The sequence below is a fragment of the Bison bison genome, unplaced genomic scaffold (assembly GCF_000754665.1).
Source record: "Bison bison bison isolate TAMUID 2011002044 unplaced genomic scaffold, Bison_UMD1.0 scf7180017864038, whole genome shotgun sequence".
NCBI classification, from domain to species: domain Eukaryota; kingdom Metazoa; phylum Chordata; class Mammalia; order Artiodactyla; family Bovidae; genus Bison; species Bison bison.
Genome location: NW_011494610.1, coordinates 3945493 through 3961104, shown reverse-complemented (window position 1 = coordinate 3961104; position 15612 = coordinate 3945493). Strand labels below are relative to the sequence as shown.

The 15612-nt window shown below is 49.1% G+C and overlaps 1 protein-coding gene across 1 annotated transcript in view; it reads left to right on the top strand.

Annotated features, from left to right (window-relative positions):
* Positions 1-15612, top strand: part of TMEM189 (transmembrane protein 189) — a 119777-nt gene that overhangs the window by 77867 nt on the left and 26298 nt on the right. The gene's annotated exons all lie outside the window — the stretch shown is intronic.

Genomic DNA, 15612 nt, shown 5'->3' with positions numbered 1-15612 from the left:
TTTATTCTCAAACGGTTGTGGCAGCCGGCAGTCTAAACCCCCAGCCACGCCGGTGCAGTCTCTAGTGCTACTTGCCTCGGAGCCACATCACGCCTTCCCTGTCTCCCTCTTGATGGGGCCTTCTTCCCCTTGGGCATGTCTGTATCCACATCTCCTCCTTTCTCTTATAAAGATGCCAGTCAGTGGGTTTAGGGCCCACCCTCATCCAGTATGAGCCCTTCTTAATTTGGTTACATCTGCAAAACCTTGTTTCAGAAATAACCCAAAGTACACCTAACATCTGTACCTTTCATTGAATGTCAGTTTTATAGACAAGAAATATTTCATATATCCCAAAGGAAAGATCTTTGGGGTGCATATTAGATATGTTAAGATCAGAAGAGCAATGGCCCCTGAATGGCTCACAATGAAACAATCTGGCGGTCAGAAGTGCTTTACAAAGGAGAGGAACACTCTCATAATGAACATGTCAGGGGCAGCTCCCTTGGACTTGACGCCTCCAATTGTGATTTCCCCTACAGGAGCCCTAGAAAAGGAAATGGCAACCCCACTCCAGTATTCTTGCTTGGAGAATTTCATGGACAGAGGAGCCTGATGGGCTACAGTCCATGGGATCGCAAGGAGTCACACACGACTGAGCGACTAACATTTATTTGTGGAACTTTAGCTTCTGGTGTCGGAGAAGGCAATGGCACCCCACTCCAGTACTCTTGCCTGGAAAATCCCATGGATGGAGGAGCCTGGTGGGCTGCAGTCCATGGGGTCGCTAAGAGTCGGACACAACTGAGCGACTTCACTTTCACTTTTCACTTTTATGCATTGGAGAAGGAAATGGCAACCCACTCCAGTGTTCTGCCTGGAGAATCCCAGGGATGGGGAGCCCGATGGGCTGCCGTCTCTGGGATAGCACAGAGTTGGACACGACTGAAGCGATTTAGCCGCCGCAGCAGCAGCAGCAGCAGCTTCTGGTGTCAATGCTGAAGTATTTAGGGGTGGGGTGTCCTGGTGTTTGCAACTTACTCTGCATTTCCTTGCCCTATCTCTTTGGTGTCTGGGAAACAGTTCCTTGGTCTGTCTTTCCTAGAAACTGATAACCTTGACGCTTTTGAAGAGGCCTGTTATTTCACAGAACGTCCCTCCTGTGGTTCGGTCCAAAGTCTCCTGGTGGTTGAGCTCAAGCTGTGCACCTTCATTAGGAGCCGCCCGAGTGGTGTGGGTCCCTTTCGGTGTTTCCCATCAGGAGGACCTGGGAGCTACTTGCGCCCTTACTGGTGATGCTAATATTGATCACTTGGCCGAGTGATGTCGGCCAGGTTTCAGCACTGCCAGAGAACTGTATTTCCTCTTTGTAATGAATAAGCATCTCATGGGGAGATACTTTAAAACTATTTCAATATCCTATTGTTCCTGCAGTGTTCACTCAGTTTTTCACAATTTCACTACCTTTAGCGTCCATTATGATGCTTGCCCCAATCAGTCTCTTGCTATGTGTATAATGACCCCAACACTTAGCAGCTTAAAATAGTAATCATTCATTTTCTCACTGGTTTTTGGAGTCAGGAATTCAGCATTGTTTGACCCGAAGGTTCTCCTTAGAATCTCTCAGAAGATTGAAGACATTGCCTGGGGGCCTCCCTGGTGGTCCAGTGGTTATAAGTCTGCCTGCCAACGCAGGAGACACAGGTTCGGTCCCTGGTCTGGGAAGATCCCACACGCCCCGGAGGGAGTAAGCCCGTGAGCCACAGCCACTGAAGCCTGAGCACCTGGAGCCCGCGCTCTGTCCATGTCAAAGAGTAGCCTCCACTCACCATAACTGGCCGGAGACCAGCAGCAGTGACGACCAGCACCGCCAAAGATAAATGAATAAAGAAACCTTAAAAAAAAAAATAAAAAAAAAAACCATGTTGGCTGGGACTAGAATTATTTGAAAGTTCGGCTGGGGCTGGAGCATCGATGTCCAGCAGGAAGAGCAGAATGAGAGCCATATGGAAACCCCATGGTTAATGATTGATTTTAGTGATATATTTTACCAAGCCCACTATATCTAAAATCTTATCATTTCAACATATTGCCAATACAAAAAGTTGTTAATGAGATATTTGACATCTTTTTTTTTTTTTTCAGGCTTCTTTGAAATTCAGTGTGTATTTAACACAGCACATTCCAATTTGGGCCAGTTATACTCAAGCCTTGAACAGCCCTATGTGGCACAGTGGACAGCTCAGTGCTGAGGGATCTGCTTCCAAATGCCTCTCTTACGTGGCCCTTGGTGGCCTTGGCTCCCAGCACACGGGCCGATTGCTAGGGCTGCTTGAGTGTCCTCGTGACGTGGAAGTTGTCCTCCCCCAAGCAGAAACTGTCACAGCCTGGCTGGGAAGTTCTCGTTCATCCACCGTATTCACCAGACATTACACCTTCAGGTTACCATTTATTTCAGTCTTTACAAAATTCTCTTAATGGGAAAAAAAAAAAATTCAATTCCCTGGAAGACTGTAAAAGGCACCTGGAACAGTTCTTTGCTCAAAAAAACAAAAAGTTTTGGGACAATGGAATTATGAAGTTGCCTGGAAAAGTGGCAGAAGATAGTGGAACACAATGGTGAATGAAAGAAAGAAAGTGAAGTCGCTCAGTCGTGTCTAACTCTTTGAGACCATGGACTGCAGCCTACCAGGCTCCTCCGTCCATGGAATTTTCCAGGCAAGAGTACCGGAGTGGGTTGCCATTGCTTTCTCCAGGGGATCTTCCCGACCCAGGGATAGAACCTGGGTCTCCTGAATTGCGGGCAGATGCTTTACCATCTGAGCCACCAAGGAATCCCACAATGGTGGATACATTGTTCAGTATGAAAAGTGGTGAAAATGAAAAATGTGTCTTTTATTTTTACTTAAGCTCCAAAGGCACTTTTTGGGCAACCTAATATTGCCGAGTTTCCCGATAGTTTCCCTTCTGCCATATTCGACTTATTAGAATCGAGTCCAGCCCCTACCAGGAGGAGGTGACTTTGGTCCCACCCGTTGAGGAGCGGCAAAGACCTGGCTGTTGTCGCTGCTGTTGTTCAGTCACCCAGCTGCGCCCAACTCTTTGCAACCCCATGGATTGGGATTTTGCAGGCAAGAATACAGGAAAGAGTTGCCATTTTCTTTCTCCCGGGGAGAAAGAGCTCTTCCCAAACCAGAGATCGCACCCAGGTCTCCTGCCTGCATCCCCTGCGTTGTAGGCAGATTCTTTCCCACTGAGCCAGCAGGGAAGCCGGAAGAGCTGGCAGCCATATCTTAAAATCACCTCACCCCCGTTTATTTATTTATTCACTTACGTCAATATGGACTCCTGGATTTTATTTTATTCCATTTTTATTGTCTTCCATCATTACTATTATTTGATTTGGTGCTCAAACGGGCCCTGGCTTGGCTTCTGTCGGCCCCTTCAGCTGGCTCCTGTGTCTTTTTATCACATCCCCACTATTCTTGGAGCGTGACCTTATTTTCTGACACAACGATTTCTACTTTTCTTACCCCAGCCTCGATCCTTTCAGTGGCGAAAATCCGGGAGCCGTCCAACCTGAATTCTGACCAGTGTACAGTGGCAGCTCCTCTTCGCGTCTCCTCTTGCCTGTGAGCCTGGGCTTTCCTCCCGTACTTGCCGTTTCCTCTTCTGCAAATGGATCTTCACGTCCATTGCTCTTTTTCCACTGCTGTCTTCTCTGCCGTTGTTTCCAGAAGTGCACGTGCCAAGCACTGCAGTTTTAGACACCGTGATGTGTTCACACTCAACATCTATTAACCTCATCCATAGGGTCCTTTGGTCAGAATTCCTTCATTTAGACATAATCAAGATAAATTTTATTGGGTTTTTTTTTTTTGCCTTTTATACATCATGCTTTTTTATTCTGGTAAAATATAGACAATATAGAACTAACCATTTTAGTCATTTTAGGGGTACATCCATCATGTCATGCAACCACTATCATTGTCCACATCCAGAGCTTTTTCATCCCAAACAGAAACCGTCTCCCCACTGAACTCTACCCCTCCTCCCATTCTCCTCCCAACAGCCTCTGGAAACCGCTAATTTGCTTTCTGTCTCTATGAAATTGACTACTCCAGGCATCAGAGAAATGGTACAATATTTTCCTTTTTTATGACAGGCTTACTCCCCTTAGTGTCCTGTCTTCAAGGTCCATCCATATTGTAGCACGTGTCAAAATGTAATTTCTCTTTATGCAGAATACTATTCCACTGTGTATATATAACTTCTAATTTTTCTAACTTTGCACTTCATATTGTCTTTAATCCATCTAGAACCATCTTTGTTTTCGGTATGAATGGAAGATCTGGTTTTAGGGACTTGCCTGGTGGTCCAGTGGCTGAGACTGGACTTTCGGTGCAGGGAGTCTGGGTTCGATCCCTGGTCAGGGAACTAGATCCCCATGCCACAACTAAGGCCTGGTACAGCCAAATAAATATTGTTTTGTTTTAAAAAAAGATCCAGCTTTATTGGGGGCCACTTGCCCAACACCATCTTCTGAACAATTTCTCCTCTCCTCACGGGGCTGTGGGGCTACTGTCCTTGTGTCTTTATTTCTCGTATCCCCACGAGATGTACTCTTGTATCCCCACGAGCTCCCCCATCCCTTTGGCCTGTGGTCCTTGCACCAGCACCCCCACGGCCTGTTATGATGGTTACACGTCTTTTAACTGCTGATGGGGACGTCTCCTTCTTTACTCCTCGTTTTTAAGGTTGTGGCTAAGCTCTTTCCACATCACATCTCGTCAAATCCTCAAAATGCCCTGTGTCAGTGGGTTCCACCCTGATCCTCACGTGACAGGTGAGGAGACAGAGGCCTCAGGGAAGGCACGTGGCCTGATGGAGCTTACAGGGCAGAACTAGGGCAGAGAGACGCTCACCCGACTCTAGGGCCACCCTGTGGTCCCTGGAGCCCAGATGCCTCGCCCGATGTGGTCTGCCAGGTTCTTATCTGTAAGAAGGGGGAGGGCACTGGAAAGGCTTCTGGGCGGGCCACTTGCCAGCCTGCTTTCATATCAGGATGGGAAACCACTGAGCATTTAAGCAGAGCCTTTCCCAAAGGGAACTGGTTACAAAGATGATGCAGGAGCCCAGAAGCCAAGCAGGAAGTGGTTTAGAACTCACAGCTCCCCCTCCGCCCCCCCACCCCAGGCCCCCTCCCTACAGGGATAATACAGTCTCCTGCGAGGATGCCCCAGGACAGGACCTGCCTGTGAGTACCTTATTGAAACATTAAATGACAGTTCACATAAGAAGCTCTTCAACGTACCTAGATTTGGAAGCACCGAGAGTGGAATCTTCAACGGTCCACTGATTGGAGTTGCTGACCAGGGCGTGGTTTGCCCTGGCTTGCGCACCTGCCTTCTTGGCAGACCTCTGCAGGCGCCTGATCGGAATCAAACCTTTCACTGAAGCCTCAGAAGAGTGACCTTGGCGGAACCCCAGGGTATTGGATGAAGCCTTGACTCTACTGACAACTGAGTAACTTTCTCAACCAGGCCACTGAAGGGAAGACCTATTTAGAAGAGTGATTTAGATCATTCTTTTCCAACTTTTCGGTGAAAAGATAAATTAAATGCCTAAGCTACTGAAGTTTTTGAGGGAGGTTTTCTTCAAACTTGGGTGTTTTGTTTTTTTTTTCTTCTTCTTACATTGGTTAAGATTGCTTTTGATTTTTCTATAGATTTTGACAGGGTAAATGTTCTAGACTCGCAGTATTTTCATGCATATTGTGAGAAGATTAAGGTATTTTAGAGTGTATTTTGGAGAAGATCCCTATCTTAGAATTAGGTTGCCATTTAAAAATAAACAGTTCACCAAAAAGACAACAACAAGAAAAGAATTCACAGCAGCGGAAGGTCATTGCCATCTCTAAGCTGGAGGAACCAAGGAGGAGGTGATGTGACAGTGGTCCAGGGCCTGCGGTCACTCAGCAAAGCTGGAAACACAGAGGACTGTCCTATAGGAGCTGGAGCTGTGGGGGAGACTCAGCTTGGAGACGCAGCCCAAGGTGTGAGGACACAGTGAAAAATACCCTGGCTTCTCCCTTCCTCAAATCGCCAATCTCCCCCCAGGACCTCCTGTCGGCCAATGAGAAGTTCGCGGGAAGTGCAGCCTGCAGAAGTTAGCCCTTCTGCAACTCAGAGCAGAACCAGGGAAGGGCAGCACAGGGATCTGAGGGCAAAGAGGACCGGTCCCTCCCCAGCAGGACTTCCCTTCCCAGTCCTAGTTCCTCCCAGCAGTTCCCACCATGGCTCCAGCCCTGGCTTCTTGGATCTAGAGATACCACACCGTCCCTGTGTCTCTCTGCCCTCCAGCTGTAGCTCAGCCCTGGACGCCTCCTCCTGCCTGTTTAGTATCTCAGCTCTTCCATCATCTGTATAAGCAACTCCTTGTTTTGATATCCCATCTTCTGTTTGAAACCCCTTAGAGTGGTCTCCATTTTCCAGACTGGACCCTCGCTAATACAGCCAGGCCACATTTCACAGAATGGCCACAGTGCTACCTGCTAAGTCTGTGGATCGACTGACTAATGAACCAGATAGGAGGGCAGAAATCCACTGAGCAGAGTCCTGGAGGCAGGGCCCATCCCAGGCACCACGTGGACCAGGCTGCAGAGCAACCACAGCAATCCCACGGCGGACTCTGGTTTCTACCAAGATGCCAGGATTCACCAGTCAGGACTCGGGCACAGCTGAGAGGCTCCTCGTGGCTCTGGGCCAAGGGAATCAGCTTCTGTTAAGGGCCTCGGGGTGCCTGTCTGTATTCATATATTACCTTGTGTTCGCTTGCCAGGGCTGCCAGAACAAAGCACCACAGACCGGGCCTTTTAAACCACAGAAACGTCTTTTCCCACAGTTTTGGAGGCTGGAAGTCGAGAGCAAGGCATCCTCGGGGCCGTTTCCTCCTGAGGCCCTCTCTCGGCTCACAGATGGCCATCTTCTTCCCTCTGTGCATCCGTGTGTCGTAATCCCCTCTTCTTACAAGGTCCTATTGGATTAGGACTCACCCTGTTGACCTTGTTTTAACTTCATAATCTCTTTAAAGACCTCATCTCCAAATAGAGTCCCATTCTGAGATGCTGGGGGCCAAGACTTCAACATATGACTCGGGGCCTCGTAGAGGAGGGGAGCAGTTGGTTTACAGTTCAGCCCATGACAACCCCAATCTCACAAGGTGGACATTTTCAGGCCCATTTTCCAGATGAGGCGGTGGAGGCCCAGACGGCGATCTGCCCAGGGCCACCCAGAGCTGGGTCAGCTCTCCACCTGTCAGGCCCCCCAGACTCTTCTCTCACTCTTTGTGATGGCCTCAGACCCTGGGATATGCATTCCAGTCTCCCCTTTAACTCCTTTGTGTCATAAGACAGTGATCCACCATGTACTGAGCACGCATGATGGACCAGGCTCTCCCACTGGCATTTTGTATGAATTCCGTGTACACAAGACGCCCTTCCCGCTAGCCTCCACTCAGTCTTCTTCAGACACGCCCCCCCCACCCTGGAGCCCCTCATTTGTAATGGTGCCACCACCCACAGATCCATCTCCTGCCTTATTTTCCCTTATAGTGTCATCTGTACCTGAAAGGATCCTGTATGTGTGGTTTTTGTGGGGCTTTTTTTTATAGTCTTCCCCCAACAAGACTGCATGAGGGCAGGATCCAGGTCCTGGCATATCTTTATTGCCTAAGTGAGATTCAGCATAGTCGCTTAATGTTGGTTCAGTAAATAATGAGTGATCAGTAAAGATGAGGGCCGTAGGATTCTCACTTTATTGAAGAGGAAACTAAGCTCAGAGAAGATACCAAGCTCACTCAGGTAGTAGATAGTGAAGCTGGAATTCGAACCAGGTCTGTATTCTCAACCTCCCCAGCAAGGCCAACCTCCTTGTCTTGGCCTTCCTTCTAAATCACCCCTTGCTCTGTGGCTTCCCAAATGACCGTCACGCTGAACCTCTTCTGGAAATTCCCAAATCTGCACTGAGCTGAGTTGCAGTATCATTTTGTGCCAGCAGGTGTCATAAGAGAAGTCATCATGGCCACAATCAGCTGTCCAGAACTCCCCAGCAGGAACCTGTCAGAGTTTATTTAATCACCTTTAAGGACAAACTTTTGCTCCATAATCAGTCTGAAGCCACATCCTTACACCTGTGTTTATGGGCTGTCAGATGAGAATTTCTCTGGGAATAGATTCCTGAAAAATGGAATTCCACAGAGGCCTGGCGTGCTGCGATTCATGGGGTCGCAAAGAGTCGGACACGACTGAGCAACTGAACTGAACTGAACTGATGAACACTTTTACGGAGAAGGCAATGGCAACCCACTCCAGTATTCTTGCCTGGAAAATCCCATGGATGGAAACCCCTGGTAGGCTGCAGTCCATGGGATCGCTAAGAGTCAGACACGACTGAGCAACTTCACTTTCACTTTTCACTTTCATGCATTGGAGAAGGAAATGGCAACCCACTCCAGTATTCTTGCTTGGAGAATCCCAGGGATGGGGGAGCCTGGTGGGTGCTGTCTATGGGGTCGCACAGAGTTGGACACGACTGAAGCAACTTAGCAGCAGCATGAACACTTAAACTGCATAGATTCCATGCAAAGCCGGGAACCTAAGAGTCTGGTTTACAACCCAGGAATGTGGGGCCCAGAGAAGGCACATGGGTTATCCAGGGGCACACAGCAAGCTAGCACAAGGGCCAGGTTTGAAACTGGCTCCACTGGCTTCCACCTAGGCTCGAACACCATCTTTGTGCACTCTTATATGTCTGTGGGCCTAGATCTGACTCCTCCTGTCATTCAATCATCCATCTGTTCATTTAACAAATGCATTGGTGAGATACAGGCTCGAAGCTGTAAGAATGTCTCAAATAACAAATGTCTCCTAGACAAGAAAATAGTTTATTTTCCTCTCTCACATCAATCTGAACAAAAGCTGTTCAGAGCTGGATGATGGCTTTGTGGTTTTAGAGGCCCAGACTCTTTCCCGAAGTTTCCATCTCACGGTCCAAGATGGCTGCCCTAGCACTGCCATCACATCTACATTACCGCTCGTAGGTAGTAGAGAAAAGGCAATAAAAGCCAACCTCTTTAAGGGCACAAACCAGGGTGTTTTGTGCCACTTTCATTCTCATCCTATTGGCTGAAACCAGTCACATGTCCTATACTGCTACAAGGGAGTCCACGAACAGCAGTCATTAGCTAACATAGCTAGGCAGCCATCGTGTTTTATTCTAAAACTCAGGGCTCTATTTCCAATGAATATATTGTCCTTTCTCTGCCACTCGTACATTTTCTGAGCGCCTACCATGTGTGGAGAAGGTGCTGCTGCTGCTAAGTCGTTTAAGTCGTGTCCAACTCTGTGCGACCCCATAGACGGCAGCCCACCAGGCTCCCCCATTCCTGGGATTCTCCAGGCAAGAACACTGGAGTGGGGTTGCCATTTCCTTCTCCAATGCATGAAAGTGAAAAGTGAAAGTGAAGTCGCTCAGTCATGTCCGACTCTTCTCGACCCCATGGACTGCAGCCCACCAGGCTCCTCCATCCATGGGATTTTCCAGGCAAGAGTACTGGAGTGGGGTGCCATTGCCTTCTCCGGGAGAAGGTGCAGCAGACTGGAAATAACACAAACTTTGGAATCTTACTCCTCTTGTCTGAATCCCAATTTTGCCTTTCCCTGCTGTGTGGCATGACCTCTCTGAGCCTGTTCCCCCATTTAAAAAATGGAGACAGGAAAATGAGTGTGTTAATCCCATGCGGAAGTTTTGTGAGAGTCACAGTGTAGGCTTAGTGTTGAACCTGGTCTGTACTCGGCACTAAGAAAACAGCAGCTGCTGCCACGTGTATTTTCTGCTTGCAGCATATCTCAATTCAGACTACCACATTTCAAGTGCCCAGTAACCACTTGTACTGTACGAAGGGTCTAAACCAGCAAACAAAAGGATGAATGTTTTGAAAGAAAGAAAAGAAATGGCAGCTGCTTTTAAAATGAGCCATACCCAGAGCCAGCCTCCCATGGCCAGAGGTGACTCAGCAGAGGCCCTGCCCTCCATTCCAGTGGGGAGACATTCCAGGGCAGCCTCCTGTCAATAAAAGCTTGGAGACATGTCCACGAATAATCCCAATATGTCAATCATGCATGAGTCAGAGAGTGATGCCCATAGTCACAAAGCAGCAGCTGGGCCCAGGATTCCTGGCATCCTTCCACGCCCAGGAAGCTTCCCTGGTAGCTCAGCTGGTAAAGAATCTGCCTGCAGTGCAGGAGACCTGGGTTCCACCCCTGGGTTGGGAAGAACCCCTGGAGAAGGGAACGGCTACCCACTGCAGTACTCTTGCCTGGAGAATTTCATGGACAGAGGGGCCTGGTGGGCTACAGTCCATGAGATCACAAAGAGTTAAACATGACTGAGCAACTTTCATTTTCCAAGCCCATCTCCCCAACCCCATTTTACAGAGAAGTAAACAGAACCAAGGGCTTTTCAGGTGGCGCTAGTGGTAAAGAAACTCTCTGCCAGTGCAGGAGATGTAAGAGACACGGGTTAGATCCCTGGGTTGGGAAAATCCCCTGGAGGAGGGCATGGCAACCCACTCCAGTATCCTTGCCTGGAGAATCCCATGGAGCGAGGAGCCTGGTGGGCTATAGTCCATGGGGCCGCACAGAGTCGGACACGACTGAAGTGACTTATCGAGCACGCAAACAGGGCCAGGCAAGAGCTGTGAGCACCACGTGACCACAGTTTATCGGTCTCCTCCTAATGGGCCGTGGGGGCTGGTTCCAATCTGAAGCCATCGCAAACAGACTTGGCTGACCCTTCCTATGCCTATAGGAGCAGCGTTTTCCAGGGTAGCTGGGGAGAGGGAATTGCTGGGGTGAATTGTAGATCTGGGGGTGCTCCGATTACAACTGAGGGAGGCGTCTCTCCCCAGTTTACCCACAAGTCACAGTCTCTCAACCTTAGCCCTACTGACATTTTGGGCCAGAGAATTCTCGGTTCTGTGCCTGGCAGGGTTTGGCAGCATTCCGAGCCTCTACTCAAGAGATGCCAGCAGCATATCACCACCCCCAGGTATGACAGCCACAGTGCTTCAAGGCATTACAAATGTCCCCTGCGGGGCAAAATCATCCTGGTTGAGAAGCACTGCTCTCAATTCGGAGAAGGCAATGGCACCCCACTGCAGTGCTCTTGCCTGGAAAACCCCATGGACGGAGGAGCCTCGTAGGCTGCAGTCCATGGGGTCGCTAGAGTCTGACACGACTGAGCAACTTCACTTTCACTTTTCACTTTCATGCATTGGAGAAGGAAATGGCAACCCACTCCCAGTGTTCTTGCCTGGAGAATCCCAGGGACGGGGGAGCCTGGTGGGCTGCCGTCTATGGGGTAGCACAGAGTGGGCCATGACTGAGGCCACTTAGCAACAGTAGCAGCAGCCGCAGCTCTCAGTGTACAGAGCCTGCAAGCAGGGTGTATGAGCACAGATTCTTTCAGCAGAGTCACGGCTGCCATTGATTTTCTTCTCTTTGGACAGGTGCACGTTTTATCTCTTTGGAGGAGGTCCATGACCTTGGTAATCACTAGTGTAAGAAAAAGGATTTCAGATAGATAACTAGTAGGAAGTTGCTGTACAGGGAGCTCAACTCTCTGGGCTCTGTGACAACCTACAGGGGTGGGATGGCGGGGGAGGGAGGGAGGGAGTTTCAAAAGGGAGGAGATGTGGGTATACTCATGACTGGTTCACGATGTTGTACAGCAGAAACCAACACAACATTGTAAAGCAATTATCCTCCCATTCAAAGTAAATTAAAAAAAAAAGAGTAAGGATTTCAGGTATTGGGATGATTAGTGGAATTTGAATATGAACAATAAGAATGGTGCTATAAGACTGTATCAACATTGAAGGTCCTGATTTTGGAAACAATAGGACAAGAGAGAATGTAAGTCCTGTAAGAGAATGTCCTTGTTCTTAGGAGATGCACACTGAAGTAATTAGCAGTAAAAGAACACTGTATCTTTTTTATGTAACTGACTCTCAAATGGTTCAGAAAAATTACAGAGAGAGAAAAAATGATAAATGCAGTAAAATGTTGACAATTGAGGGATATGAATGAAGGTGATATACAGAAATTTATTGTACTGTTTTTGCAACTTTTCTGTAAATTTTAAATTATTTTTTAGAAATTATTATTTTAAAAGGGTTTTTTTCTTTTTTTAATCATCGATGCTTTACTCTAGTTTTTAAACATAGTTTTCATCTGTTATTCCCACTTGTTCCCAGCGAAGCGAGGCATGATTATGCCTAGGAACTGGGCCCCACAGAGGTTGCTGCTGCTGCTACTAAGTCACTTCAGTCATGTCCGACTCTGTGCGACCCCAGAGACGGCAGCCCACCAGGCTCCCCCGTCCCTGGGATTCTCCAGGCAAGAACACTGGAGTGGGTTGCCATTTCCTTCTCCAATGCATGAAAGTGAAAAGTGAAAGTGAAGTCGCTCAGTTGAGTCCGGCTCTTTGCGACCCCATGGACTGCAGCCCACCAGGCTCCTCTATCCATGGGGTTTTCCAGGCAAGAGTACTGGAGTGGGGTGCCATCGCCTTCTCCACCCCAGGAATCTCCCAGAAAGGGTTCTATTTGCTTTTATTGGTGTCTGTAAATCGCCCAGCAGGGGGATGACCATCGAGAGTCAGCAGGGCCTTGAGAGCCAGGAGAGCGTGTGGATCTCACTCCACACCCTCATAATCACATGCAACAAACATTTCTGCCAAGAACCACCCCCCTCTCACAGCGCTCACTGTGAACCTTACAACAAAGCTATCAAGTGCTATTCTTTCCATTTCGAGGAAGGAAAATGGACCCACAGAGGCTCAGAAACACAGCCGTGAGACTCCAAGCTTCAAAGACCAGGCTTCTTCTACTGCCCGTCACTGCCCCTGGCCTTCATCCCCATCTTAGGCATGTAATTCTGTGTCTTCCCTCATTTCTGGCTTTGCTTTAACTTGATGATCAAAATCATGTGTCATTCTCTAGGTCAGAAATAACTACTTGATGCCACTGGATATCGCTACTTGGGATGTCCAACCTGCATCTCACATGCAGCATGCCCAGAACATAACTCCTGGGCTCCTCCTCCCCAAACCTGCTCCCACCTCGTTCTTCCCCAGCTCAGTCAATGGCACCTCCATCCTTCCAGTGGCTCAGGCTAGACACCTGAGAGTCATCCTTGACCTCTCTCCCTCACCCCCCATGACATCAACCAGCAAGTCCTGGCCACTCCACCTTCAAAATGCATCCAGAACCCACCTCCACAGTCACTCTAGTCTGACCTTCCAACTTCTCCTACTTGGGACTATAGCAGTCACCTCCTCTCTGGTCTCCTGATTTTCCTCAGTCTCTGAGCCCACCTCCCACAAACAGCCCAAGGATCCTATTAAAATGTAAGGTCAAGGTCACTGTACAATTCTTTACTAAAATTTGCCCAATAGAACTTTCTGCAAAGGTGGAAATGTTCTATATCTGCACTAATTCATTAGCCTCCAGCCACGTGTAACTATTGAGCACTTGAAATGTGCTAAGTATAATTGAAGGACTGAAATTTTAATCTTAACTTAATTAGCCACCCTCTCTTGGCAAGACTGTGGGAAACAGGCATGCTTAAACACAGCTAGTGGGACTATAGTTATATGATTCCAATGGCAATATCTGCTTACCTACCTACCAATGGGTTTATCCATATCTACCAAAATGGCTAAGCAGTTAACATTTGTCAAAGCAATCCCACTTCAGAGTGAGTTCAATAGACCTACCTTCACGTGCCAAAATGACATTGAGCAAAATGTCTATAACATTCAAAGATAGGAAATGACCCAAGTGTCCATCAATAAACAACTAGTTAAATGAATTATGATCTAGCCACACAGTGGAAAACGACAAAGTTATTTTAAAAATGAGGAAATAATGACCCCTAAAGCACAAAGAAAAAAGTAGGTAAGACTTCATCAAGAGTAAAAATATTTTGTGTATCAAAGGATACCATCAAGAAAGTGAAAAGACAATCACAGAATGAGAGAAAATATGACAGTCACGTTCCCTGCTCTTTCCCTACAGCAACCTGGGTCAGGTTGGTGCTTAACAAATGTGTTCCCTGAGCAAATGAATAACCTGTCCATCATCCATCTTGTGCTGGCCACTAGGGGAGCTCCCGACAGGGGCAGGAACCAGCCACCTCATCCTGCTTGGAGGTTTGGGACACAGGCAGAGCTTGGAAGGGTGTGTCCCTTAAATCTGAGATCCAGCCGATCTCAACACAGGGCACCTTAATCTCCTGGACTGAAAATCTGAATTGTGTAAGCTACAAGAAGGCAAACCCAGTAAGTTTTGCCAGAATTCAGCAGAATGTGAATTGCAGACTGCAATCTCCCCCTGCCAAGGAAGCGCGCTTTTCTTTCCTGGGAGGTGGTATATACAAAGACACAGAAAAGGGGCGTGGGTCTGGCGGGGGATCGTGGCCGCCCTGGGTGGGAGCGCCCAGGAAACACTCCTGGGGTGACTGACTTTTCCTAGCACCGGGACAATCCAGGGCTTAAACCTTCAGAGAACAAGGATGGAGCCTCCAAAAGACCTTACAGAATGAGGTCTTACCTCCCCTCCCTGTTCCCCCTGGGTACCTCTCGGGTCCTTCCACCACCTCTTGAACACTCTTAGCTCCCATTTGGCGGGTGACGCGGTGTGGAATTTATGTGAGCAATTACTGTGTACTTTGTAGTCGGCTAGACCGGTCGAGTTCCAGCTGAGGTAATAAATTCATTTGAGACTTAATTCACTCCATAAGCATTTACTTGAGCCCTTTGGGAAGATCCCCTTGGAGAAGGGGAAAGCTACCCACTCCAGTATCCTGGCCTGGAGAATTCCATGGACTGCATAGTCCATGGGGTCTCAAAGAGTCGGACACGACTGAGGGACTTCACTTAGGCTGATCGGGACGTGGGAGAACAGCTGTGAACTCAGCAAGTCTTAGCCCTGGGGATCTTGCTTTCTAGGGAGGGGGGAGCCTGGCACCGTCCGTTCCGACGAGCACTGGGAAGGCGGGGTGATGTCACAGTGACCGGAGAAGGGGGCACCTCCGGGCGCTGCGGTGACAGGGCCTCTGAGGAGGCCACCCAGCTCCTGACTGTGAGTTAAAAACACCCTGCGGTCGAGCTCTTGGCCCGGCGCCCAACAGATAGTCAGCGCTCACCAAATCTGACAGAGACTCTTATCACTTTCCTGTCTCCTCCCTCCGGGGGACACTGCCCCCACCCCCCTGTCAGGCTTGTCCCCGGGGGCACCGCGCGAGCTGAGCCCACGGTGGGGGGTGACGCTCGGGGTCTTCGGAGACCCTGAAACCGGCCCAGGCCAGGGACCCTCCAAACGGGGCCTCCCCTCCCCGCCCAGGGGCCCCTCCCCGCGCGTCCCCTGCCCGTCACAGACGCCGGCCTGGGAGTGCCCAAGAGACGCCCGCTCAGACCTCGGCCCTCGGCACTGGGGGGCACCGCGGGGGTAAACACAGCCCGCCCGGGGCCGTCAGCGTGCCCCGACTCGCAGGGCGGCGGCGACGCGCAG